Genomic DNA, 25,081 nt, shown 5'->3' with positions numbered 1-25,081 from the left:
CGACGCAAGCGAGATTCAAGGCGGTAATTTGTCTCCGATCTCGAACATAGCTGAGAATGCTATCTATTGTTAGAAAGATGCGTTTCAAAGATTGTTGAAGCTGCAGCCTGAACATAAAAATGTAATTGAATATTCAACGTTCTGCGGCAACTTTTTATACCAAGACATATTTCGCGCATTTCAAGAGAATATCGATGCAAGTGCTTTGCTTATAATGCAAAGGTCTGCAATGTTCAAAAAGATCTCAATGTTTTCAAGAGTTCACTCATTTGTCGCTTGAAATTTCTCTAGAAACAAAACGAAACGACCTTTTTATGAGATGTTAACCGAAACACTATGTTCCACAGTCTTCCCTTCTCTTCCTAGGAACGAGTGAATGCAAAAAGCATGCATCCATGAGTGTTCTTGTTGCCAGCAATACCTTTGACAGACATGTGCCATAAAGAAGCAAATAACTTCGCAGCTCACTTTATTCTTAGTTTTCGTTTCACAAATTTATCGACGAAGTTTTAGAGACAGTACATGCGCAAGGTGGTGGCCCACCGTCTTGCACTCAGCTCTTAGAATACATTGTGCTTTCTCACTATTGTATCGCGAACTGCATGCCTCTAAGTACTAACATGTCGCATTTTTTAAGCGACAGGTATTTGTTGACACTCTGAACCGACAGAATGTTTATCCTTCCGGTGTGTGAGTTGAATTTTGCATTGTTCTATAGATAATCGCACTTGATCCTAAAATGCTTTATTAAACTGTTTTACTAAAATTTACTATTCACACTCACATTTGCCGGGGATAGTACGTGTGACAGATGCTGCGCCTTTCCGTTTTTGTAAACCAATTATAATTTCAAGTAGCACTGCAACGAACACCGGTAAGAGGGTAATGATGGGAAGCAAAGTATAGGATAGGAAGGGTAGGCTTTCGCAATTCTCCTTGTAAGAGACATCTAAGATACCATCTAAATTTTTGAGCCTGGATTGTTTCGCGTGTCACTATCCCTCTACAAAAGTGAAATTTCGGCCAGTTAAATTTACATGTTTTATCTTTAGATTCTTTTTCAGTATATATTTTACCACCATACTATGTTCATGATGCCATGATACATAAAAACAAAAAGCATAATGGCCAGGCTTATCCTGAGAGCTAAACAATAAGAAAGGGTGACATTCATGCTAACGGTCATAAGCTGTACTAAATTCTTCAGGAGGTATTTCTGTATTAGGCCCAACATTACGCTTAGCATCATTCGAATTTCGGTAATTTCACATAACACAAGACAATTCTCGTATCAATGTGCTTTCTGCAAAGAGAAGGCCAGCTTCACAGCTAAGTATAAAGGTAATAAATTCATTATAGTTTTCTAATGTTATTTTGAATATTGCAAATGCTTTGTTTCAAAATCTATAAGAGCTCTTATCAACTGCACACTGAAAGAACAAATACTGGTTCTTGCAAAACATCAGCATAAAATATGCAAAGTAGTTAGGCAAGACACAGATTCTTCAGCCTTTACAAGAGCGAAATTTGGTAAGAGATTTAGTAAATTGAACATGGAAGGTCGGCAATGTCTGCCAAGCCAATAACAAATAAAAGAACTCTGTAGTAATCAGTGGATGCACCATTATGCCTATAAAGGTTTCGTTAGTATCATAACGACGTCAGTTTTGGGTGGTTAGTATTATAAATTTCAAGTTTCTGTCATCCCTTGACGAAAGCAGAAACGAATGCTGAAAGCGAGCTGTTCTCAATAAAATTTACCAGAGAAGACACAAATCTCTGAGTGTTAACATAAAGCACTGCATGTTTCTGCGGATATTTTATGCGACAATAGGGTGCTTTAAAAGACATTAGTAAGATAGAACGTCGACCCTGAAGGGAACATTTGGAAATAAACATTAAGGAAATCCTTTATAATGGGAAACTTGGGGCATGCCCAAGCTTGGCTTTAAGTGTTGGCAAGATAGCGCCAATAACATCGCCTTTTCATCCCTGAAATTTTATATTTTTGTATCAGATGTTTTTCGGCAAAGGAACCTTCGACATCCATCTCACTTTGGGGAAATCTACGATTACAAATAATGGGTTATAAACAATGGTAAATATGTCGTCAGTACGAATCCGTCGAGCAAGCTAAGCGTCCACCTTCCATAGCAGATGGATGCTGAATTGGAAGCTTAATTTTATGACGAACCTTGAATGCTGTACGAGAAATGATTGCGTCACTGTTTCGATACGAGATCGCAAGAGCGTTGTCGCTTTACCACCAGGACAACGCCGACTCCGGCATTTCTGACGAAAAACAAAATGAGTATGACGGCGATTGCCATAAACTGGTTACAAATTCTACGCGCCTATATACATCCGCCTGCACAAATCCACCCATAGTGCGCTCTTGAGTGCTCTGACCTAGAGTCCCAAAAGGCTTTGGTGGAGAGCGCCCTGGCAGCTGCCGACGCCACTGGAGTCCCGTACTGGGGATTCCACCTAGTGCTTATGAGGACCAGCCCATTAAGGGTTGATTCAATCAAACCTTATGTACATACTCATTTCGACTTATTAAATATCTTTCTCTCTCTATCTATCTTACGTTACCAGGATGTTTGTGCCTTTGATGTCATCTCTTACGAAAAAGCCACAGTGTAGCACATGAAAGAAGAATTTAAGCAACATGAAGAAACATTTTCATTAAGAAGAGAAGACGTGCGATCAAATTTTTATGGACACTTCTTGACGAAGCACCTTATGAAACTTTAAAGATATATATGCAAGTAACATTTTGATTACGGAATTGTCCAACTGCATAAGGATAAAATGAATTAATGAAAGAACAAAAAGGCAAACTCCGTCGAGCCGGATTCGAACCAGCGACCTATGGATGTCCGTAGCAAGGGAACCTCTACAGTCCACCGCTCTACCAACTGAGCTATCGACGGAACGAGTAGCAGCTGTACACTGCCTTGACTGGACTCCGGAAACACGCGTTATGACCTATATTGCTGTGTGTGTGGCCTCTTTGCAGCCTTACCTCCGAAAACGAGTTCTCCTGCATCATTACACAATGCCGTCTCTGACGGCAACGACAATATGTGGGCAGTGTTTGTCGCTCCGATCGTCACAAGAACAGGGATTGCTATCTGCTCTAAATATTCGGTTTCAAAGATCTTTAAGGCACTGCTTTAACATCAACGTGTAAGCCAATATCACGACTTTCTGTACATATATGCATATCGCAACACGCTGCATGTATTTCAAGAGAATCTCGATGACAGTGCATTGGTTATATCCAAACGGACTCAAAATCTTGGTCATTTCTTTGGAAAGCTTCCTTTCCTATGTAACACTGGACAAATCGGTTGCGCAATGTTCTCAAGGAAAGGTCTGGAACAGCTTTGGGCCACACCCAACTATAGTCTGATTTTATAATCATTTCCGCCCTCTCCTTGTTTGCGACATGAGGTGCTCGTCTCAAAATAAACCGTTGTAACAATTGTAATACCACACAGGGCGTTCAAATGACAACCCGCATTAGGCGTTTAACATCCTAATCATTAAGTTACACTTCGAGGTTCATTAATAAACATTCAAGATGTTATAAAAGTTCCTAGACTACAGTTTTGGGCAACTGATGTCTTTCAAAAGCTCCACATAGTTAGCTGGCGCTCATAAGCAAGTATATGTTGCCATTATGCTTCTAACGGTTTATAGCTTTGCCAGTAATTCAAACAGAATACGGCTGAAGGAGGCATAGATCGTGATTTCGTTTTTATTGGCTTGGCATATTAGCCGAGATGGGTGGATACCTTGTATCTTAAATTGCTTTCTATCTTACTGTGACGTGGAATAAACAATAATCGCAAAAATATATGACATTTCGCACTCTAAAAATTTCTACATCCTCCTGAAATTACCAACCGACAAATTAAATATGAATGCTCGCAAGGTAAAACCTGCGCACACCTTTTGGGATGTACGATTTAATTAAACCGCGACAGAAGGGAAAGGATGTGACAGAGGTTTCGTCGTGAAATATAAATCCTAGGTAAAAACTATAGCAGGTTTGAGGAGACTGCCGGCAGTCGTTTTTACTTCCACCAGTACTAAAACATGGCGCATTCTCCTCACTCTGTAAAGAAGCATCGTTTGTTACAAGCCCAGCCATCTCAAGAAAGGGGAACAAGACTCCCGCTGCGCCACTTAAAAACCGGTTGAAAAGGAAACAGCCAAATATTCTGGGAATGTAAAAATGTGTGGATCTCATAGATAACGTAACAAAAATAAACAATTGCCATCGGTTTACTTGCTGCTGCTTAGTGGAAATCTTAGGTGAAAATGTTTCTTGAAAACAATTTCCGCAGCTATTTCTATTGAAAATGGTACGCAAAATATTCCAAAGCCATCACAAACCAGAAAAATATAAATGGGTGTTTCCACGTAAAATCGATAAAAGGATGGTCGGTCGACCTTTTATATTTCCTTCAAAATTTTATACATCGTTGCCTGATGACTGGAAAGAAGAGAGCTGCAATTGGTTTTGATGTCAAATTTTTTTCGGGACAAAGGGAATGAATAATAAGGAAGATGTGGATTGCCACGCTTATCTTCTCGGCTGTTTTGGCCAACTTTGGTTATGAATTACACTGAATATGTTAATGCTAGGTAGCTGAAAATTTTCTTACTGCGTATACACAACAACTGAGTTGTATTCAGTTAATTCTCCTTTTTATGAACAGCGTAGACGCATTTACAATGTTTCTCAAAATACGCCAGGGAAATAAGATTTTACGTATTTTGTAGGCCTTTGTTCCAAAAAATGTGTAGGACTGAGCAGCTATAATTCCACACTGTGTTCTGAGCATAGATATCTATCAAACAGCAAATGCTTATATTTATATAACGTTTCAATAGAGAGATAGGTTCGCTCTAATTTCATGAAAACAGCCAGCACTGGAAACTTCTGAAAACAAATAAAAAACAATAACATTTTTCATGTTTTTTAAACTTCGTCCACCTATTCTTCTCTATCTTACCATTAGAAATAATTAAAAACATGCAACATAATTTTGTTTCGCTAGTAATTACGGCCACTTCAATGCTACCCTTGTGCAGGGAAAATTCCACGGCATTTTCGCATCACCCACCATTTTTTTTTTAATTTTTGGCATGATTTTATAACAGAAAGAAATATATTTACAAAAGTGAATTAAATATATATACATTGAGAGACAGCCAAGGAGCCAGGCAATGAGGGCCCAGCGTTCGACACATTTCTCTTCGCCTTCCACAAACAAGCGGGCCACTTCGTCCTCATCTTTCTCCACCGATAACAATAATGCATCTAGTCATCTTTTGTCTTGATGCTGCAAATCAGCTGTGGCATACACAGCAGTGAATGATTCTAAATCAGTTTTGTGCGAGTTGAGTTCCTGGTGCGCTGCGGCATCGTGCAGCACACAGGCGTTTTTCGTACCAACTTCACCATAAGGCGGATTACAAAGAAGGATAGTAAAGTTCAGTGAGCAAGCAACGTATTCCAAATAATATTTAGTGAAATCGAGAAAATTGTTTAAAGGCATGGAAAACAGTATCATTGCTCTATGCCGCTAAAAATACCACATTTGTTATGAGCTTTATCAAACAAGAAAACTGATTTCGGTTTATAGAACCGCGGTAGCGTTTTGCACGTGGCATATGTAACGGCACTACAAATGTTTTTTCGCATGCAGAAAAAGAAGCAAAGCACAAAGAAAATAAAACTTAAAAGACGTTTGTGTAGTTCTCGGGCCCTCGGCCTTGCTAGGCATAACTGAAGACTATATTACGCTACTGCTGTAAAACTGCCATAGGTGGTAAGAGCAGGAAAAGCTGTTAGGTGGATAATTAATGGCTGTTCTGAAGCAAGATATCTCTCATCTTTAAACAATTAAGTACAAACGGGATTGTTGGATTGTAAAACGTTTATTTGGGGCCTGCAGTAGAATAAATAAATACATAAAAAACACGTCCGTCGAGCCGGATTCGAACCAGCGACCTATGGATTACCGTGTGAGAGAAACCTCTACAGTCCACCGCTCTACCAACTGAGCTATCGACGGAACGAGAGCGCTGTGAATGCCGGCTTGTGTAGGCGCCGGTCGGGAGCGAAATGACCTACATTAGCGTACGCCGGGCGTCACTTCAGCCCTTCCTCAGAAAACTGGTTCAGCTACGGCGTTGTCCAGTTACTCTTAGAGGCTGGAATGAATGCAACGGGGATAACTTTTTTTTTTATCCCAACCGAGACAATACTTCTCAATGGTGTTTAGTGCCAAGATTCGCTTTAAATTCTTCCGAATGGTTTGCTTTGGTTTGGTTTGTGGGGTTTAAGGTCCCAAAGCGACTCAGGCTATGATAGACGCCGTAGTGGAAGACTCCGAAAATTTCAACCACCAGGGGTTCTTTAACGTGCACTGACATCGCACAGCACACGGACGCCTTGCTGTTCGCCTCCATCGAAAAGCGGCTGCCGAGGCCGGGATTCGATTCCGCGTCCTTGGGTACAGTAGTCGAGCGCCGTAACCACTGTGCCACCCCGGCGGAGAATTGTTCCGAATGCGGTTCTCTTTTATGACGAAGTTAATAACTCATCCCGTCTCGTAAAGCGGAGCAAAATGTTGCTTGTAAATGTGGCTTGCAAAAGCAGAAAGTAGTTTACATGGAAGTACGAGAAAGTGGGAAGGCGTTTTTTATATCAGTTGGGAGGCAGTGATGAAATTTCTAAACTGCGGTTGTCTATATAATGGTCCAAATCAGTAAATCTTTAAAAGCGCTTGTTCACATTTTCTGGCTACAATATTTACGTAGCTTTTAGGGAGCGTTTTGTAGAGAATGCATGGTTTGAAATTTCGATAATTTCTTCAAAAGCATTCTCGCAGTAAGCCCCTATGACGCTCTCTTTCCACAAAGTGAGAGCGCTGAGGCTCGCGACGACGTGTTCCCGACCTGGCGACTGTCAAGGAGGATATGCGAAGAATACATTCATAAATATGGAAGATTCGCCGCTTCGAATAAAACTGTTGGGACGTTTTGAACAACCTGGCAGTCTTAAAATTTAGTCTATCACGCGCCTGCCATCAAGCCAAAGTATGTAACATGCGAAACGAGCTAAGGTAAATGTACACCATGGTTTACGTCTGACAAAAACTCCTTAATCTATCAAGTGTTATTATAGGTAACTTGTTTACTATAGGAGACTCGGCGTGTTTATTATACCTAACTCGGAATTATTTCACGAGGTTCGGAAGCACTGGTTTCGGTCATTGGTGCAGCTGATTATGCAGAAGCAGCCTGGCGTTTGACACTCCCAGATCTCTCTTTCTACCTATTTTATTCTGTTCCGCCTTTTAAATATCTTTGCCATGCAACAATTCGACATCTTTTCTAGAAGTTTGTTTTATTGCCTTTGTAATACAAATGAATGCTCTGCCACTTAGGAAGAGCTTAACATGCTCTGAATGAAATCATTTCAACGAGACTCTCTAACACACCAACGCCTGTTACATTGAACAAACGTTTACGGTGCTGTGATTAGAACGCTTTTAAAGTATAAAAGGTCAGCCAGAAACAGAAAGCGACACTAAAACAGAGCCCAAATTTCGAGGCCATGCATTTTTAAAAACAATGAGCGAACATGAAAAATGTTTATTTATTCATGCGTTCAGTCCTTCCTGTTAAATTTATGATCGTTTTTCTAAATAGAACGACTTAAAAATCACGCATGGGAATATACTGGGCTTCCCTTCCTGAGGTGAGGCGAAACGCCTCACCCGGTATTTTTGGAAAAACAAAACAGGAGCACCCAAGACTAATCAGGTTCGCAGATTGTACTCAAAATTCTGGGCCAAGAAATGCTTCCATGCTTCTTTAACCTTATTCAGTTCATTTCAGTTCAGTCGTTCAGTCGTGTCTCACTCCTCGTGACCCTAAGGACCATATCACGCCACGCTTTCCGGTCTCTCACTATCTTCCTAGAATCAAATAACTTCATCTGCAGCGCCTCGAGGATGTCATCTAACCATCGCGTTAGCTGCCTACCCTTTTTCCGGTGACCCTCAACCTTTCCCAACATCAAATCTTTCTCCAGCGACTCCTCTCTTCTCATCAGATGACCTTATTACCTGTCTGCTAAGAATTCCTTGATCACTACGAGTGGTCTTCTTCTAGAGAAATAGTTAGCCTGCCCAAATACGCATCTCCCAATAGCAAACACTTTTTTCTTTTTGCCGGACGGCACCACGCGCTCTAGAGAAAAAATTCACACAACCTGTTTCGGACGCTCAAGCATCACCGCTAACAGCAACAGGTCAACTGCGTTTCCGGACGAAAGGTTTCCAGCTTAAAATTCATTCTTTTTCCAACAGTTCCCGTGCAATGTAATCCCTTATAAGAGAAATTAGTTTCTTCAAATTGTTTCCTTGCAACGTTTTGCCTCTTTCTTTTTCTTTTTTTGCTTCGGGTCTACTCTTTGTTTTCACTTTCTAATCTCTTTTACCCATATGTGAGACCTCGTACAAGTAAGTGATGTTTATCCACAAAGCATGAAAAGAAAGCGAGTGATCGTTCTTCAGAAAGGTTGCCCAACGAAGGATTTCATCATTTATCACCCAGTTTCACTTCTCCCGTTGCCCCTGAGGTGGCTGAGCAAGTTATCTTTTCTAATGCTGTAGAATTTTATTTCTATTCTTAAAATAGATTCACATAAGCATAAACACAAATCAAACGAACACGCGCTATTGTGCACCAGAGATACGATCGTGATGAGCTTAGAGGAAGTGAAATTAAGTGTAATCATTTTTTCGGAGTTTACAAAGGCTTCCGATGCAGTTAAGCGCGATAACTGCTGAAAACAAAAGTGACAATTTACGAAATTAGAGGCGCACTACTACATGTTGTTACTACATACTTTTACAACAACCTTCAATAACAAACATGACACACCTTCCCCTTTGGGAATGATGAAGAACCGAGTTCTGTATTCTTCCATACTGGTTCGCTCCTTTTTTACTATATATTGATGATTTAGTTTACACGCCACTGACACAGGAGGGTAATGTTTAAGCAGGCTATAACCATATATTATTTTTCCGAAGGAAACTACAAGCATCCTAAAATTAAATTTCATAATCGCCTCGTATAACCGAGACAGTGCTTAGACACGATTGTCTGCTACAGCTGAATGTACTAAAACGTACGTACGTGTTTTTCACCTGCGAAAAGAATTCAATTTAGTTTTAGCCTTAACTTTGCAGAGACTTCATTGGAAAGAAAAGCGTCTCGAAAATTCCTGCGCGCAATTTTTCACGAGCATTTGTGCTGGAATGCACACATGGTGATATAAAAAGGAGTAATTCAATATCCCTGGCCGCCATTAACAAACACACAAAATTTGTACCAGTGTGAATTGAAATATTGCTATACTGTGCACTGTACAATATCGACTGAAGTATCATTTTCCTCTCTAGTGTGCAACGCCGAAGCAAAACCTTACCTCATTGTGTCATATGTAATGCTGAGGAGCAGACGATCATACATTGGCTTATTCTCTGCAATGCCAAATACTTCATTTAGAAGGCATTGGTCGTCTTCAAAGTTCTGTATTTGTATACCACAAAAGATAAAACTGACTCTGAATTATTCTCTAATTTTCATTAAACAGGTTTCGTAATCTCTCAGATATACAGGACACCTCACTCCTCGCAGTAGAACTAATTAGAGTGTGCAGATGGCCTCATATACAGTTTTCATTTTAATAAACAACCATTCATGTATATGTTGTCTTAAGGTATTTAGTATTGCTATTTCTTATAAAAGCGTTGTTAGATTTTGCCTGTTTTCAGCTATCTGTAGGTAATTCTGTTTTAGAAATCCCAATTTCCTTGATGTTTCTTTTAGGCCCTGGTCCACTGTGTATGCGGCCTGCTATAGGCTGTTTTCTATTTTTCTGTGAATGCATTTTTTTCATACTTTTAATTGGCGCCTGTTTCTTTTTAAACTGCGCCTCGGTGTGCCCCGGTTGTAAACGCATATCTGCACCCAGGTTTCTTTTATTTCGAATGTGGCATTTGGCTCCGTAAGGCACAATTACTTGCCTTTATCTTCGGGCACCAAGTTTCTTTATAACTCGAAAAAAAAAAATGAAAATCCCAGTAGAGGTCATGGTAATATAGAAAAAAGTTCTTCCGTCGAGCCGGATTCGAACCAGCGACCTATGGATTACCGTGTGAGAAAAACCGCTACAGTCCACCGCTCTACCAACTGAGCTATCGACGGAACGGGTGGTGAGAGCGGGGAGGCTCGGGTAGACGCTGACCGCGCACGTTGACCCACTTCGAATGTCAGTCGTGTCTTAAGCTCTCGCGCAGAAAACTGGTTCTCTTGCGGCGCTCTCCGCTTTAGCTCGTGAGTGAGAGCGAAGTAACACCGGAATGTATTTCTTTCGTTCCAGTTGCAACCATACGCACTAATGGTGTGTACAGAAAATGTTCGACAACACCCAAACCAATCGTTTCGACGATTTCTAGGGCTCTCGCCAAAGTTCAAAATAGATCTCGGTGTCGAACATATCAAAATCATGCTCTCCATGATTGAAGCGTAAAAAAAAATTGATACCAATGTCCCTACAGCACTCAGTTATTAACAAATCGCTCCTTCCCCCCCCCCTCCCTTTCCTTGTTTAGGAGGAGGGGGGGGGGCTGAAATGCTTTCATAGTATGCTCAAATTGTAACTCAGCTTCTTCAAAATTTCATAAGGAAACAGATAGGCTCTATAGAGCTATTGAATGCCCCATCATGCGCTTTTCACCTGCATCTTGAGAAGCGTTTACGCAAGAGTGACCGGGTTTCAAAGGCGGGATATTTGCTTCACAAGTCTCTCGCTCACAACTGTTCTGAAGCTCATCTTGCTCACCTTCTACATTTTCATTTCACTGAACTGTTGGAGAAGGTTCTCAAAGATAAAAGTGCGTAGTGTTTGCTAAAATTCACATTTTCATCGTCAGATGCCCGTAACGTGGCCAAGGCTGGTCTCCTTTTCCACAACAGTAAGCTTAATATAGTTGGATTGTGAGATATACTGGTTGGTCAATAAAATCTTCCGCTGCACTGCGCCTTCAAAAGTAGGCAATCCGACAGTTTCTATCATGGTTCCGATGCTGCAGTTTCGGACATTATTCTGCCTTGTCATTGCTTCGGAACCAACAGCACAGATGTTTCACATTTTTCTAGGCACTCAAAGCCAGGTAACGTAGACAAAACTTTCTGGTGTTTTCCTACCATTACGTGCTTCTAGGCGCTAGGTAAATGAAAAGAAATACTTAATCGCTTGGCATCTCTTTCATTTCTTATATGGCGGTCGAACCGTATAGTTAAAAGCGCAGAAAGCCTTTTCTAAGTCAAATTCATCGCTGTAGGAAGAGTAATCCACAACTTTCATCATGCTCACAAATGTTTCCTTTCAGCTAAGCAATGATCGCCATTGATTGTATATAGGTGCCTTGTGTTGTTGATGTCCAGGCTGGCTTAGCATGTTTACTCATCAGATGAACAGACTAGAACTGCAAAAAGTGGCGGTACGTCCATCCTTGGAGGAAAATGATTGTTACATTTGAATGGTCCATTAACCTTAAAAACCGAGAGAAGTTAGTACAACACAACGGCTACCGAATAGCTGAGAGGGATATCTCACCCATTATGCCCCAAGGCACCACTTTGGGTTCATTCGTTTTCAAAATAGGCTCAAAGGATATAGCAGAAATTGGAAGGGAAGAAAATGTGGTACTATATGCAGGTGACACAGCAACGCTTTATTTTGGGTCATGTGTCTCGACCATGATACTAAATAAACGGAACACTTACGGAACTTCAAACGAGGCCAAGAATTGCGCTCTAAGGATTAAAACTTTAAAGCCTGTATTCATCATTTGCCCCTCAATGAACAGGTCTGTTCAACATAGCAGCGTTATTATTCTTGATATATATCCTATATATGCCGTTAATTCCATAAAATGTTACTAGCATTTTTCAAAAGGAAAATGATATGGAACGCAAATACAATTTAAATAGCATCTTACCTGTCCCCACTTATAGGATCGATCATCTAGAATCTATAATGTAAATTTAAATATTCTGTTCTCAATTCGTTATTCACCTATCATGTCAACAATGGTACTGCTATGTTGGAATACATCTTTCAGAAACCTTACATATAAACAGAAATGAATGCTTTCAATATTATGTAATATATCATACGATCACCCATATACACCACTGTCTGATAACAAGAAAAGAGTACCGAACATTCATCTGCGCCAGTAACGCAAATTTCTAAACGCGTTCCTGAAAGTAGAAAAAATATTTTCGTTTATTGCGTAACTAGCTTCGTTTGGCAAAGGAAAAGCCTCGTACCCAGCAAGCAGCAATATTATTTGGCTCATGCATTCGCATACAGGACTCATTATACTCAGGCATTGTTTTCTAAACTTCCTTAAGTATTTGCCAACGCCACAACCTGATCAATGCAAGCCCACGACAAAAATTGGAGCCATTTTGCTTTTTTTGTAAAGCGGTATATGTTATATGCAATCGGGAGTTAGTTTTATATTAATATGTTTACATTTTTGGTTAAGGGGTGTTGCACTCTCATAAAATTGTTTTTTTTTCATATATTCTTGTACTCATTTCATTGTCCTGCCGCTGTTGTTTTTTTCTGCCTAGTCTGCTTTCTTTTTTCTACGATTTTAGTACTTTTATCAAAGTGGCAAGAGTTGGCCAAGCTACAAGCCTAGCTTGTACCCTCTACCTGCTTCATTTTTGTGATTAAAATTGAAGAGAATATTTTAGTATTACAGCGTCATATCTCTCAGGAAACTTTTTCCTTGTAGCCAGTTACTGAATCACTCGTACGACTCTCCTCAAAGACAATTCGGGCATGCAGAAGCGTTTTTTCCAGCCATTTTTAAACGTATACATTTAATAAGTGAATATGGTCCCTACCGCGCTCTTAGACGCGTTGGTGACCTGAAGACGCATCGGTTCCCTTTCAGCTTGCTATTTACAAGGAACCACGCACAGTGTGAAAAAACACGACGGCAGTGATCTCGAAGCTATAAGTAAGCTGATGAGCGATAAATGACGCAGTAAACGCTTTTCAGTCCATTTAGCATTCGCTATACAATAACAAGCGATCAGAAAAAGGAATTTGAATATAGAAAGAGTTAAGTAACCTTTGCTTCAATATATTCAATAATTTTCTTAGTGTTGTACAAAGCCCAGCACGCAAGCAAAATGTTTCAATAATTGAAATTAAGCTTTTTGTCTGCTTTCGAATCTTTTGGTTGTGTGCTGGGTATTGATTATAACGCAGTGCACCAGGAAAGCACACGGAAACCAATAAGGAACAAGTGCTGAGCTTACAACTAAATTTTATTGTGGAGCGCGTCAAAGTAAAATTCGGTAAAGCAACATAGCAAATTGCAATATTGATAAGGTGTGGACTCCCTGGCACTCTTAGTTGCAGGTTACCTACGCACGTGAAGAAATTGAAGTTATTTTTTCAGATAGGAGAACGTATGGCGTGCTGCCAGCATTCATTTTAAGTTCAGCGCTTGTCCCTTTTTCCTGTCAATGTCTTACTGATGCGCTGCTTCATAATCAATGTCATACCAGCCAACTCAATCTCCGCTTTCCTGGGCATTGTACAATATGGTTGAAATTATCGAATATTTATAAAAAAAAATTTATACTTTCTATCCTCAAGCTTCTGTTCCTAAGGGCCTGTCACAACTTAAGGGCTTTGCGTAGTCATCAACTACCATTGAACTCACTAACGGTTTCAGAACCATCGTGGTCTCGCATTCCACTTCTCCTATCATCTGCGTTTAGGGATATAGGAATGCTACAAATCCATTGTATCACACTGTATTAACATATATATACTAACAAAAACTAAACGAACAAATATATGTAACCCATGCGTAAGTCGTTATTTATTAACACGAAAAGCAAAGTAAAATTACTGAAAAAAATCATTAAAGTAAAAATGTATCTAAAAAAAATATAAGCTTCTCAACAGCATGCTTGAAATGAAACCAAGGAATAAGACAGCTAGAGGAAATTGCTATAACTTTAAGCTTCTTAATATTATAAAACATTCCCCTGAAAAATTCTGGAAGTGCCTTAACCCCGACGGTTTTAATTCCCGAGGGCAAAACAAAACGTTCGCCATTTTTTAAACACATATTTCACACGACGTTCAAAGTTGATAATGAGCATTATCAAAGGAATAAGTATGTCAACCAGAGTCCATTACATATGTATACGATAACAGAGGCTTGACTGCTAAACTTATTACAAACAACTCTGATAATATTCCTATCACGTTTCATCAGGATGTGCCGAAGGAATGCCAAATACGTACATCTAATGTTTCTTAAATCATTATCCACTTGATCGTTCGTAGAATACTTTGTTGATTGTCGAAATGGAAAGGGTAGCATGTTCGAGATTGTTTTTCGATATGACACATTTCTGAAAGAAAAGGGCGTATATCTTCATGCTACTTGCTTCGGAGTCAACTTGAGTCTAAGCGTTTTCATAAAAACGACCGAGGACATGTGAGCATACTAAGCGGTGCTTACGTTTTTGTGAGGCTTTCGTTTGCAGTACTTTTCATTTAACCAACACATCTGTCTTTGCTAGCTGAATCAAAGGCTCGTTACTGAAGTTCTACTTACGTTGAGGACAACCCAGAGGGCTATGGAACAAAAAATGGTAGGAGTAACATTAAGAGATAGGAAGCGTGCAGAGTGGGTCAGAGATATAACTCCAGTTAATGACATTATAGTGAAAATTTAGAAGAAATGGGCATGGGCAGGACATGTAGTGCGAAGAGAGGATAACCGATGGTCGCTTAGGGTAACAAATTGGATTCCAAGGGAAGGAAAGCGTAGCAGCGTGCGGCAGAAAGTTAGGTGGGCGGATGAGGTTAAGATGTTCGCAGGGGTGAAGTGGATGCAGCTAGCACAGAACCGGGTTAATTGGAGAAGTATGGGAGGGGCCTTTGCCCTGCAGTGGGTATAGTCACGCTGCTGCTGATGATGATTTGCTCGAAACGTTCCTAACAAGTCATTAGAAAATGCGGACAAAGTTTAAGGAATTTGCTCGCATCATCCTTGTCAGCAATGCGCGGAAACTCTGCGATCACGGCTGTTTTTCTGGTGATCTGGCTGAACTAAGTTTCCCGCTGCAAAATTTTGCCATGTTTTTTTAATTTTGGCTCATAGCGATTGTACGGCTTGCACTCGCCAAATGCCAGTCATTTAACGAACGCCCCCTTTATCATTCGCTAACTATGTACCGGTTACCCTTTTCACGCAAACCGAGGACATCTCCTTTGAAACCAGAAGAGCGGTCCCCACTTTAAGGACACCGATTGGCGCACCGTTATTTTTAATGGTGTCGATTGCTTAATAGCAGTGTTTCTAAGAGCTCTCAATGATACGTTACGTTTATGAAATGTTCGTGCTTCAGCAAAATGTCTACCACGCAAAAACACATTGTGCACTGCATCGTAATTCATGTTGGATAAGAACTGTATGTAGTGAACATCTCACACCTGCGACTCAGCGCCATGTACCAAATTGACAATAATCGCCTACTGTGTTTATGGGGTAAGCAAGCAAATTTACCAAAGCTAACACTTCAGACGACTTGTCACTAGGCACAGCCGCTGAAGTAGCCTGACTATGCAAAAGCTTTGGCACATGCTCTTACGATTAGAGTTCCTTGTTTCCTCAGATACACTGCTTTGTTCAGTGTATCTGAGGAATTCAGTAGCGCTAGTGCTGCTGCGAAGGGGCAAGCATCCTCTGGGGATGCAGTACAAGCCCCACACCTTTGCACCATCCGAAACAAAGTCAGCAACACACAATGTAAATAAGCCAGTGCAGCCCGCTCTTGTTAAGAGTTAATACCACCAGCTGCAGAAATTCCCTGACTCTTTAGCGCCTGGTGTGTGACTTATGGCTGCGGCACAATCAGCCGTGCACTACACGTACACTTGTTTTAAAGTACCGTGAAACGGACACGCCTTGCCGTGAGACTTTCGTGTTGTACTCATCTTAGATATATTTTCCCTTTGCGCTTAGTGTTTTTATTGCAATGCATTTACGCAACATTGGCCGTTTACACTAATTTCAAATGGCGTGCACTCTAATTGCACGATTAAATTTCGTAACCTTTCATATTCTTTCGTTCACCCCCCCCCCCCCCCCCCCCCCTAGAAGAGTTTCATGTTAGGGCTTATTATATTCAGGCAAAAAGTTTGCTCCGTTAAACCTTTTCGTCATTTGAAACCATGGGCTAAGGACAGTAAACAATTACGAAGGTGTGCCGAAGATTTCGCGCTATGCATTAAAGTACGGCCGAACTTCCAGTACGCATATAGAACTATTACAATGGCACAAGTTATCAGAATTGCATGCTTTTATTGTGGTATTGTGGGCTAAAGTAAGGTGCAATACAGTGCAGTTGAAACAGACTCCAGAACCGAGGATATGTGCTTGCCAGAGGCCAACTTGGGACAGGCTCCAGAAGCGAAGATATGTGCTTGCCAGAGGCCAACTTGACTCTGCGCCGCATATAATATCAGGTTCAGAGTTACATTTCAAATTGCCAATTTCGATTGTTTGATTCCTGAAGGCGTATTGCTAAACCATACCTCGTAGGAGCACCCGAGCAGACGACTCTCAGGCGCGTGATGTCGTGCTTTCGACGGTAGGGTCTTCTCAACAGTTTCCCCTGGCTACAATTAGCGAAAATATTGTCAAAAGAAATAAGGGTGCATTCAAAGATAGCCGTTCGTGTCGATTCTTTGGCGGGATCGTAACTTCAGACATAAACAAGTATGAGTAAATTACGTTTTTCTTTCTTTTATGCAAATTTTTCCATGCAATAAAGAAAAAAAAATGGTTGTGTGGCACATTGTGTTAATAATACTTATCTCTGCGCTCGTGCACTCAAAGCATCTATTCGAATCCCCTGAGTGCAATATTTTTTCTGAATTGTTTTTAATTGACCACAATGCAATAAATTACTAACAACTTTCCTGGGGTGTGTTCACGTTTAGGCTACATTATGTGATGCTTTTGTCTCTTAATAGCCGCAAAACGAGCCGTGAACAGAGCCACGTGGTCACGTTAATGACAACGGTAACACTATGCAATCACCTTCACCGTAATAATTTTCTCTTTTAACTCAGCTTATGTTACCTTTAGGTTACGTTCAGAGTTAGTGTATGTTACCTATAAGTGGCGCTCACAGACACCTTTCAGCAGCAGTCACTGTTTAACTCGCTGTGAGCATCGTTTGCTCGAGTGCTCCTACGGGATAGTGTTTGGTAATACGCAGCCTGGAGAGAATGGCCTGCTCAGCAATACCTCCCCTCCACCCCCTCGACTTATTCAGATGGCTGTACAAAATTACGGTCCTGCTGGGTTTGACCACGGCGGCCATATATTTCAAGAAGGTGACATGCAATTACATAGGAGCAATTCTCTTTGATATTCGACTGTAACCAAATGTTATCCAAATTCCAGGCCGTTCACCTCGATTCTCTCACTTCTTGTTTGCAGCGCTGTCCTTCACAGCTGCTTAAATATAATTTTTAATGATTCCATGACAACAAGATGATCAAATACTGGGCGAGTTGGTAGGAACCCATATAGTTGTGGCACCACAGGAAATAGGACAGAGACGATAAAGGTCTGAACAACTGCTGAGTATCAACTGAAAAACAATTATTCGACCCGCACATTATATAGAAAGCACAAAAAGGAATACAAAGAACTCCTCTCCTTCTCGTTTCTGTCCTCGTTTCTTTGCTGCCACAACTCAATGAATCCATTATATGCGCGCCACATATCCGAAAACATCTAGGCGACATATAATATACGTCAGCCCTGGGCTGTGTTGAGCACATGCGGTGAATAATTTAGTACTCTATTTCTGCGCTCACCGGATATGTCGGAAGACAGAACATGAATACTGCGCCCTTGTACAAGCGCAATTTCGCTGGGACACATATCTCTTGGCCCACATTCCAGTTGCACCGCAGGAGCAGAGATGTGCCATGCGCAAACTTGCATAGTCGCACTTTTCACCACTGCTGTCTAGCCGAAGAGCTATATAGCCACTCTAGCTGTAGGACGGCATCTGGAGGCTTTTGTAAAATGTTCAGATTCTTCGCGATTTCAGTTATTGTCAGCTGTCGTCACAGCCATGGAGTGCGTAATGTCGCCATTTTTGCGGTCACCTCGTATTTCGACAATAGTTGCAGATATGGATAATCATGTTTGTAACCTTATAGGTTGGAAAGGCGAGCGCAGAGTCCTCCCCCACACGTCGCATACAAAACGTTACAAAACATCACGCGCGAAGTGAAGCCAGAAAAGTATGGCACAGACATAAAACATTAAAGGCTTCCACCTAGGCTCAGCTTGCATCAATTTCAAACGAACCAGGCGCTCAAAGACGAAAGTTGCGCCTGCAGCATACATAAACCTACAAGCACAAAATCGTCGTAAAGAACGACGATTTAGTGGGCGGGCGCCGAAGCCTCTCCCAGCCTTTTGAAGGAATTTTGAAGTTTTAATATCAAATTATGCGCTAGCGAAAACCGGTAATAATTTTGCCTGAAAATATTCATGACGCAGAACACTTTAACATTTCAAACATATGGAAAATACATTCGCCAGTGCTTCGCAGCCCCTATAATTGCGAATAATAAAACCTTGATTAGTACATCAATCATCTATAAGGTGCAGCGCAAGCCTTTTCTGTCCCTGCACAGGCAACCTTGGTGCTCCCCGCTATCATGCACCAGTGAAAAGCGAGAAGCTGCAGCCTAGTTCGCCGGCGTCTTCAAGAAACAAGTTCAGCACCTGCAGTTGAGTACAACTCAGAATCACCGTGAAAATCCCCATCAAAGCAGGCACCCCCCCCCCCCCCATTAAGCGGTGGCGTGGATTAGTTATCATGACGTCGCAGCCAGTCTCCTGGCATGATCTTTTAGGTGATTGTGGGGTACATCGGTCAAATGGGATTATGCATCACCTCACAGCAATCTGTAGACGTCATTTCATAAAGATTTTCTTTTAATCGTAGTTTAACTGCTTTCTTTTACTGTGTCTGACAAGAGATCATGTGAAGAGCAGAAGGTGTGTTGAGGTATGACCCTCATGTGTCTGGCCTAGCTAGGATAAGCACGCACTACTCTCACGCACTACCCTTTCACGTGGAGCCCTTGAGATTCGTAGACAGCCATGGAGGAGTCACGCGGATTGGTTTATTTTTGTACACGCCATTGAGAAGTTACACCATGGCAAACCTTGTCTGACCGTTCTTAATCGATGTTTCGCTCTCCAAATTAGTTTCAGTCAATTGAACTAATACCCTCCAGATAAACTAGAGAGTGTCGATTGGGCGCAAGACAATGGTTTTCTTTTATATTTCTTTGTTTCATATGAATCACAAAGGATCTTGTTTTGTACTAATATATCGCATTACAAGTTTACAATCTCACTTTGTGCGTTAATAAAATGTAACATTAGAACACTAATCATCACAAAAGGGGGGTGGCATATCTGTCGCATCCAACCTCCGGTCAACGTCCTATCCCGGATGATGCATGTGCTTTCTGCTGGCATCTACCTAATTCGCACAAATCAGCCCCATCACAAGAAATCGTTCCACACAACTTCATTAGATTTGAAATAATAACAAAACCTTTATAAAAGAGAATTAAAAGACGCTAAGGGGTTTTTATGTGGCTGAAGCTATTTACAGGAGACCCAAATAGCCGCCATTCTAATACTAACGTACACACCGCAGCATTATTTTCATTTTGTAGCAATGCATGTTTGTGCTTTTTGCTTCACGTGATCACTACGTTTAAGTATTTCGTGTATATTAAAATGCTGCACCTCCCTCTGCCTTCGTATACATACCTAAGAGGTGGCTGTAAATGAAAAAGTACAATAATCATAAGTCGTCGAAAAACGTAATGGCACATTTATGAACATATCCATTATTGTGGTTCTAGTAGAAAGACCGTCATCTCTAAAAAAACTGATGATTCACATCCCTGGTGATATTCTTGAGATATGCCAAGCGCATGCCCTTCGGTAATTCCTTCACTCATAGATACCGAGATATCTATTTCTAAAGTACGATGAGGGAGGATAAGCAGCCGCCTTCCTTCTGCGACTTCCTGATACAGCACCTTTCCTACACGCCTCATGCGCTAGAAGAAAGGCAGTACCTGTTCGCAACACCGACGACGAACATCTTTGGTGATATTTTCTTTGTAGCACTCTACCCTAATCGTTCTCCTCGTTTACGGGCAACCACTGCGGTGGGAGTCGACAAAGCATGACGACGAAGACTCCGTGGAAAACGAGGCGAAGAATTGTGCTTTAACAATGGACAAGGACCTCGATGGCGCGTGAGAACCATTAGATTCTGCTAGAAGGAAGGAGATATGCATGATGTGTCTTATTGTTGTTTATCCCTATTAGGTATTTAACCATGATGCAGCACTTTGGCGCGTTGCAAAAAAAAAACAGATTGAAGAGTGTGAAGAAACTATAGAGAAAAAGCACAAAATTATACAATACATTGCAACTCAAGGCGCCTTTATTCGGATAAAACGACATTCCCCGCCTATCAGGAACTAATTGATCCAAAAAGACTGCTTGCATTTCGATTCATTTCTTCACGGTTTTAGAAACGAAATCTGTCCTTAAAATTGGTATAAGCTTTACAAGCCTTGGAAAAATACGGAGTGCTTTGGTAGAATGAAGCCAACTGAGTACTGTTGAGTGTCGCCTGGCATCCGCAGCATTTTTTCGTCTTGCAAAGCTGATCGACTACAATGATTAATTAACTGAGTTTTTAATCATGGCTGGAGTCTTAATACAGAAGTTGTACATGGCCTCCAAACACAACTAACGGCGTTGTTACCATGAAGGCATTAATAATGTAGAGAGCGAAACTGGTGAACTGCGCACTTATGATGCGCATCTGTTGCTTACTTTCCTGCGTGCAAGCTTCCGCAAGCATTGCGGTAGTCAGGGACAAGCCAAGGAAAGAGCTTTCCCCCGTGAGTCATAAATAAACTTTCTGCGCAAACTGTTTATGAAAAATCAGCCACTTGTGGACGTACAAAAGTAGCCGACACCTACCGACACCAAAGAAAGCCCAGAGGAATTAAACGATTGGAAAGTAGAAGAGAAGACAACTCCACGTGGCCGGTGGAATACAAACGCACCAACTCTGAATTTTACCTCTAGTGGTCAATTAGCTCACCTAAAGCAGCGGCTGCTCAATATTCTAGTTTCTTAAACATTTCTATTACGTGTACCGTTGAGGGTGTCCACCAGCACCAACATCATCTATAGCGGCGGCCATTGCACATCATCCCCCTTCCCTTGGAACATGGCGGCTCAGTCGGTAGAGTATCAGAGGCGAAATTCTGAAGTCGTGTGCTTGGATCCCACAGGCTGCATTGTCTTCTTTTTCTAGCACTTTCTTATCTTTTATATCCATTATTACATTACTAAAATCATTGATGAACACAAAACGTTTTCGCATGCCTTCCTTGCCGTCAGTGGCAATTGGCTCCGTTTATATGCGCCGACCTCTATTATTCTTACTTAGAAACGGAAAGTTTGAATGATGTTCAAGGGAAAATAAGAATGAATGCCAGAAACAAGACCGCATCTACCTAGCTTGCTGATCTAATGAAAAGAGCGGAGTGTAAGATTTCTTATGAGCAAGCAGGCAGACAACAAACTTGCATTCTCGCCAATATCTATACTCCTTGGTATAACAGACAACAGAAATCACTCCAATTCACAGCAGCAGAGCTCTTCCACCAAATTCCGCGCGAGATCTCTGGAATTATTGCTGCGACGCACTAAAGCTTCGTATGAAAAAAAAAATGTCTAACATTTTAATAATAACCTTTTCTTCGGCGACCATTTTTGACCGGTGTTCAGGGAGTGCGCCTAGAAAGTGGCATGCTCTCCCTCTTTGCGACAGCACTCCTTGAGAGACACACAAGGGGATACTTGTGTCAGTGGCAGCGTCGCGCGCAGCCTCTTTGAGATTACCGCGTTCCATTGAGGGAAATAGGTGTTGAGCGGAAGGAAGGTGTGAACTTTTTAGGCGAAATCCTTTCTAGGCTCGTGGTCACTTTCTTGCGTCTGCGGAATGTGTCCACGGGATTCCGCTATATGTATCAATCAGAGTCTAGAAGATTTCGCGAGATGTGTGATTGGGACGTCACAGTAGGTTCTGACGTCAACATAATTTTTCCATTAAGGACTTCGCAATATGTTCTGACGACGAAGCCAAAAAAAAGATAGTAATGAGCCTATAATGGGTACACAAACACACAAGATAGAGAAAGAATAGCAACGATAGAAAGCGAAGAAGAGAAGAAGGAGGAAAAGCTTTCGCCATTAAACTCTTGAGCGAAGCAAAGTGTCATACTGAACGGTTTTGATGCGACAGGGTCGAAGTTTCCATTCTGTTCACGCGGCGCTAAATGTATCGGAGTAGTGGAGAGCGTCGTGATGTCACACCCAATTTATCTCGCTAAAATACAATTTGGCCCAAACGACAGAACATTAAGTATTTTGCTTGGGTCGCGAGCTGGGCGTGCTAACCTCACGCAAAAAATGTGTACTAGTCTTGCAAAAATAAACGGAAGTTTTGTACAAGCGCATATAGGCTCACATAATAAAAAATATCAGTAAAGTAAATAATGCAAGCGAGTGGGAGGGGGAAGTTAAGCGTAACAGATTTAATGTGATGTAAACAGTTCTCTCAAAACTTATCTGTGTTGAAGGAGATAGTGCAAGCGTATTGCTGAAAATAGCGCGAAATTGGTGGGCTCAGAGTCATTCCCTGGCCTAGCTCGCTTATCTTGAGGAGCACTTGTTAGGGGAGTTTGACTGTTACCACCACCGCAGTTGAGTTCTGATTCAAGAGAAGTACAGCTCTGCTTCGGCGGCCACTGCGTTCCCCTGCGACCTGTATTTTCTGTATTTGTTCTGCGTTGTCCTGCCTTTCTTGCGCTATTTTTTCATCATGAACTTACACCAACTCGCCCAACAAGAACATCGTGAAACTACCTGATGCACGAAGAACTAAACAAGGCCTAGTCCGTCAAACTCTGTGGAATAAACAGTTTTCACAAACGCGTAGGTTTCCACGGACAGCATAGCATGGAAACTGCGAATGTTCTGTATAAAGCCTGCGCCTTCTTTCTCACACAATGCACAACTTTCAGGCCATGGGCAAGATGTGCAAACAAGAACGTTTTGCCGACTTTCACACGAGAAAGGACTGAACGTTCCCGGCTGCTTGTCCCCTCATAGCTGGGATTTCTTAATCTCAGTGTGTTTCACTGTTAAGAACCTTATGCAGAGGAACCCTATGACGTGCCGGGGCCGTAGTCCCAGCTTATACCAACAAAAAGACTCGGCCTCGTAACCCACTCATCGAACCAACATACAAAAATTCTAAAGTATATGTATGTGTTTATGCTTGATTTGCATACTCGCCTGCTCCGGCATAGTCATTCTGGTCGCGCTTTATTGATCGGTTTGGTTAATGTTGAGAAACGGAATTATTCTTTCCTGTACCAGATGCAAATCGGGTTCGTCGTCCAGTTTGAGCTCAGAACGGGTCACTTTGTTCGGTATACGAGCTCTAAAATGGAGCGGTCCTTCCGGTTTCAGATCCGTGCCGGACCGCCACGTCTGAGTTGAAATGTATACCTGACATGGCCTTCATGATTTGGTCTGCATACCGGTATTGGTCTGTGCGGTACTGGTGACGAATAAATTCTTGGTGCTGTTAGCGTTTTCACGATAGTATGAGAACTAGCTCGTGCATCGAATGGAAGAAGGGATATTTTTCTGATTCAACACTAGGTGAGTGCAATTTGAATTTCACTCTTACGAAGAGCGGCGTAGCCAAGTGCATTTTAGGCTAAATTAGAAAAATACGGCTGATTGCCACTTTTTCTCAGAAAAGCCTATTATAATTAAGTACTTTAAAATAAAACAGCACTTGTTGATTAACATAAACCTTATCAGATGAATAGTGAATTTTGTACACTTAAGGATATATCTATCATAAAGGCAGTGTACGGATCAGGTTATCAGGCATTAGCATTAACAGAACGCCATAGAGAAAGCAGCGGATATATTCGTGAATTCTTCCTAGCCAAAGATTAAGGAATGAGGCAGTTAATGTCTGCAGACAATTCGCGGGGAAATTGCATAACTATATTCAAGCAATAATGACAGCGTTTGGGCGAGTTGGTTAGACATGTTAAACCTGGAAAGCGCATAAAAAACACACGGACAACAGGGTCTGTCTCTTGCTGTTGTCCGTGTGTTTTTTATGCGCTTTCTAGGTTTAAAATATAATCAAGCACAACGACCCATTATTTTTTACGACATTTTTTGGTTTACTAGCTTAAGCCGTAGCTTCAGAAGGCCAGATAATCGGCATAAAATACACTCTAATGTGGCGTCAGAGAGTGGGAAGCTATTTTATTCAATTTCACAAGAAGGGAAGTCTAAGAAAAAAAAAAATCTTATTTTAGTCCAAGGCTAACAACAATTGTTCATAAATGTGTGCAAAATGATCAGCGTTGATTCCAGAAAGAATAAACACTGATGCATTCCTTCACAAATAAAACGATTATCCGCGTGGTTAAATGCTTTTTCCAACACTAGACGCTGGCAGCTAAAATGAAACTCAAAAGCAAACCAAAACAAAAAATGCATTTTCATTCACGAGAGAGATCAACGAACCAAAGAAAGCCTAATAATATACTAGGTGCAGACCTAGCGCATTATCTCTCGATCAAACATGCACTCGACCTTGGAACTGTTCCAAACGTGGCCCCTACAGCTGAACGCGCTCAGAGCGCAGCGGTGTTGACGCCGCATCGCTCCTCTCTTTATAT

General features: G+C 41.4%; 3 non-coding genes across 3 annotated transcripts; all 3 read right to left on the bottom strand.

The window, feature by feature from the left end:
- Window positions 1-2,844: 2,844 nt before the first annotated feature.
- Window positions 2,845-2,936, bottom strand: TRNAY-GUA (transfer RNA tyrosine (anticodon GUA)). Its single transcript is given in 2 exon segments — window positions 2,845-2,880; window positions 2,900-2,936. It is a non-coding gene; the product is annotated as a tRNA-Tyr (tRNA).
- Window positions 2,937-6,003: 3,067 nt separating this feature from the next.
- TRNAY-GUA (transfer RNA tyrosine (anticodon GUA)) lies at window positions 6,004-6,095 on the bottom strand. The gene is given in 2 exon segments: window positions 6,004-6,039; window positions 6,059-6,095. It is a non-coding gene; the product is annotated as a tRNA-Tyr (tRNA).
- A 4,121-nt stretch (window positions 6,096-10,216) lies between these two features.
- On the bottom strand, window positions 10,217-10,308 carry TRNAY-GUA (transfer RNA tyrosine (anticodon GUA)). The gene is given in 2 exon segments: window positions 10,217-10,252; window positions 10,272-10,308. It is a non-coding gene; the product is annotated as a tRNA-Tyr (tRNA).
- Between the last annotated feature and the right edge of the window lie 14,773 nt (window positions 10,309-25,081).

This window comes from Amblyomma maculatum, chromosome 11 (assembly GCF_055883805.1).
Source record: "Amblyomma maculatum isolate TAMU_Amacu chromosome 11, ASM5588380v1, whole genome shotgun sequence".
Lineage (NCBI taxonomy): Eukaryota > Metazoa > Arthropoda > Arachnida > Ixodida > Ixodidae > Amblyomma > Amblyomma maculatum.
The sequence above is the reverse complement of the archived record's forward strand: the minus strand, read 5'-3'. Positions and strand labels throughout refer to the sequence as shown.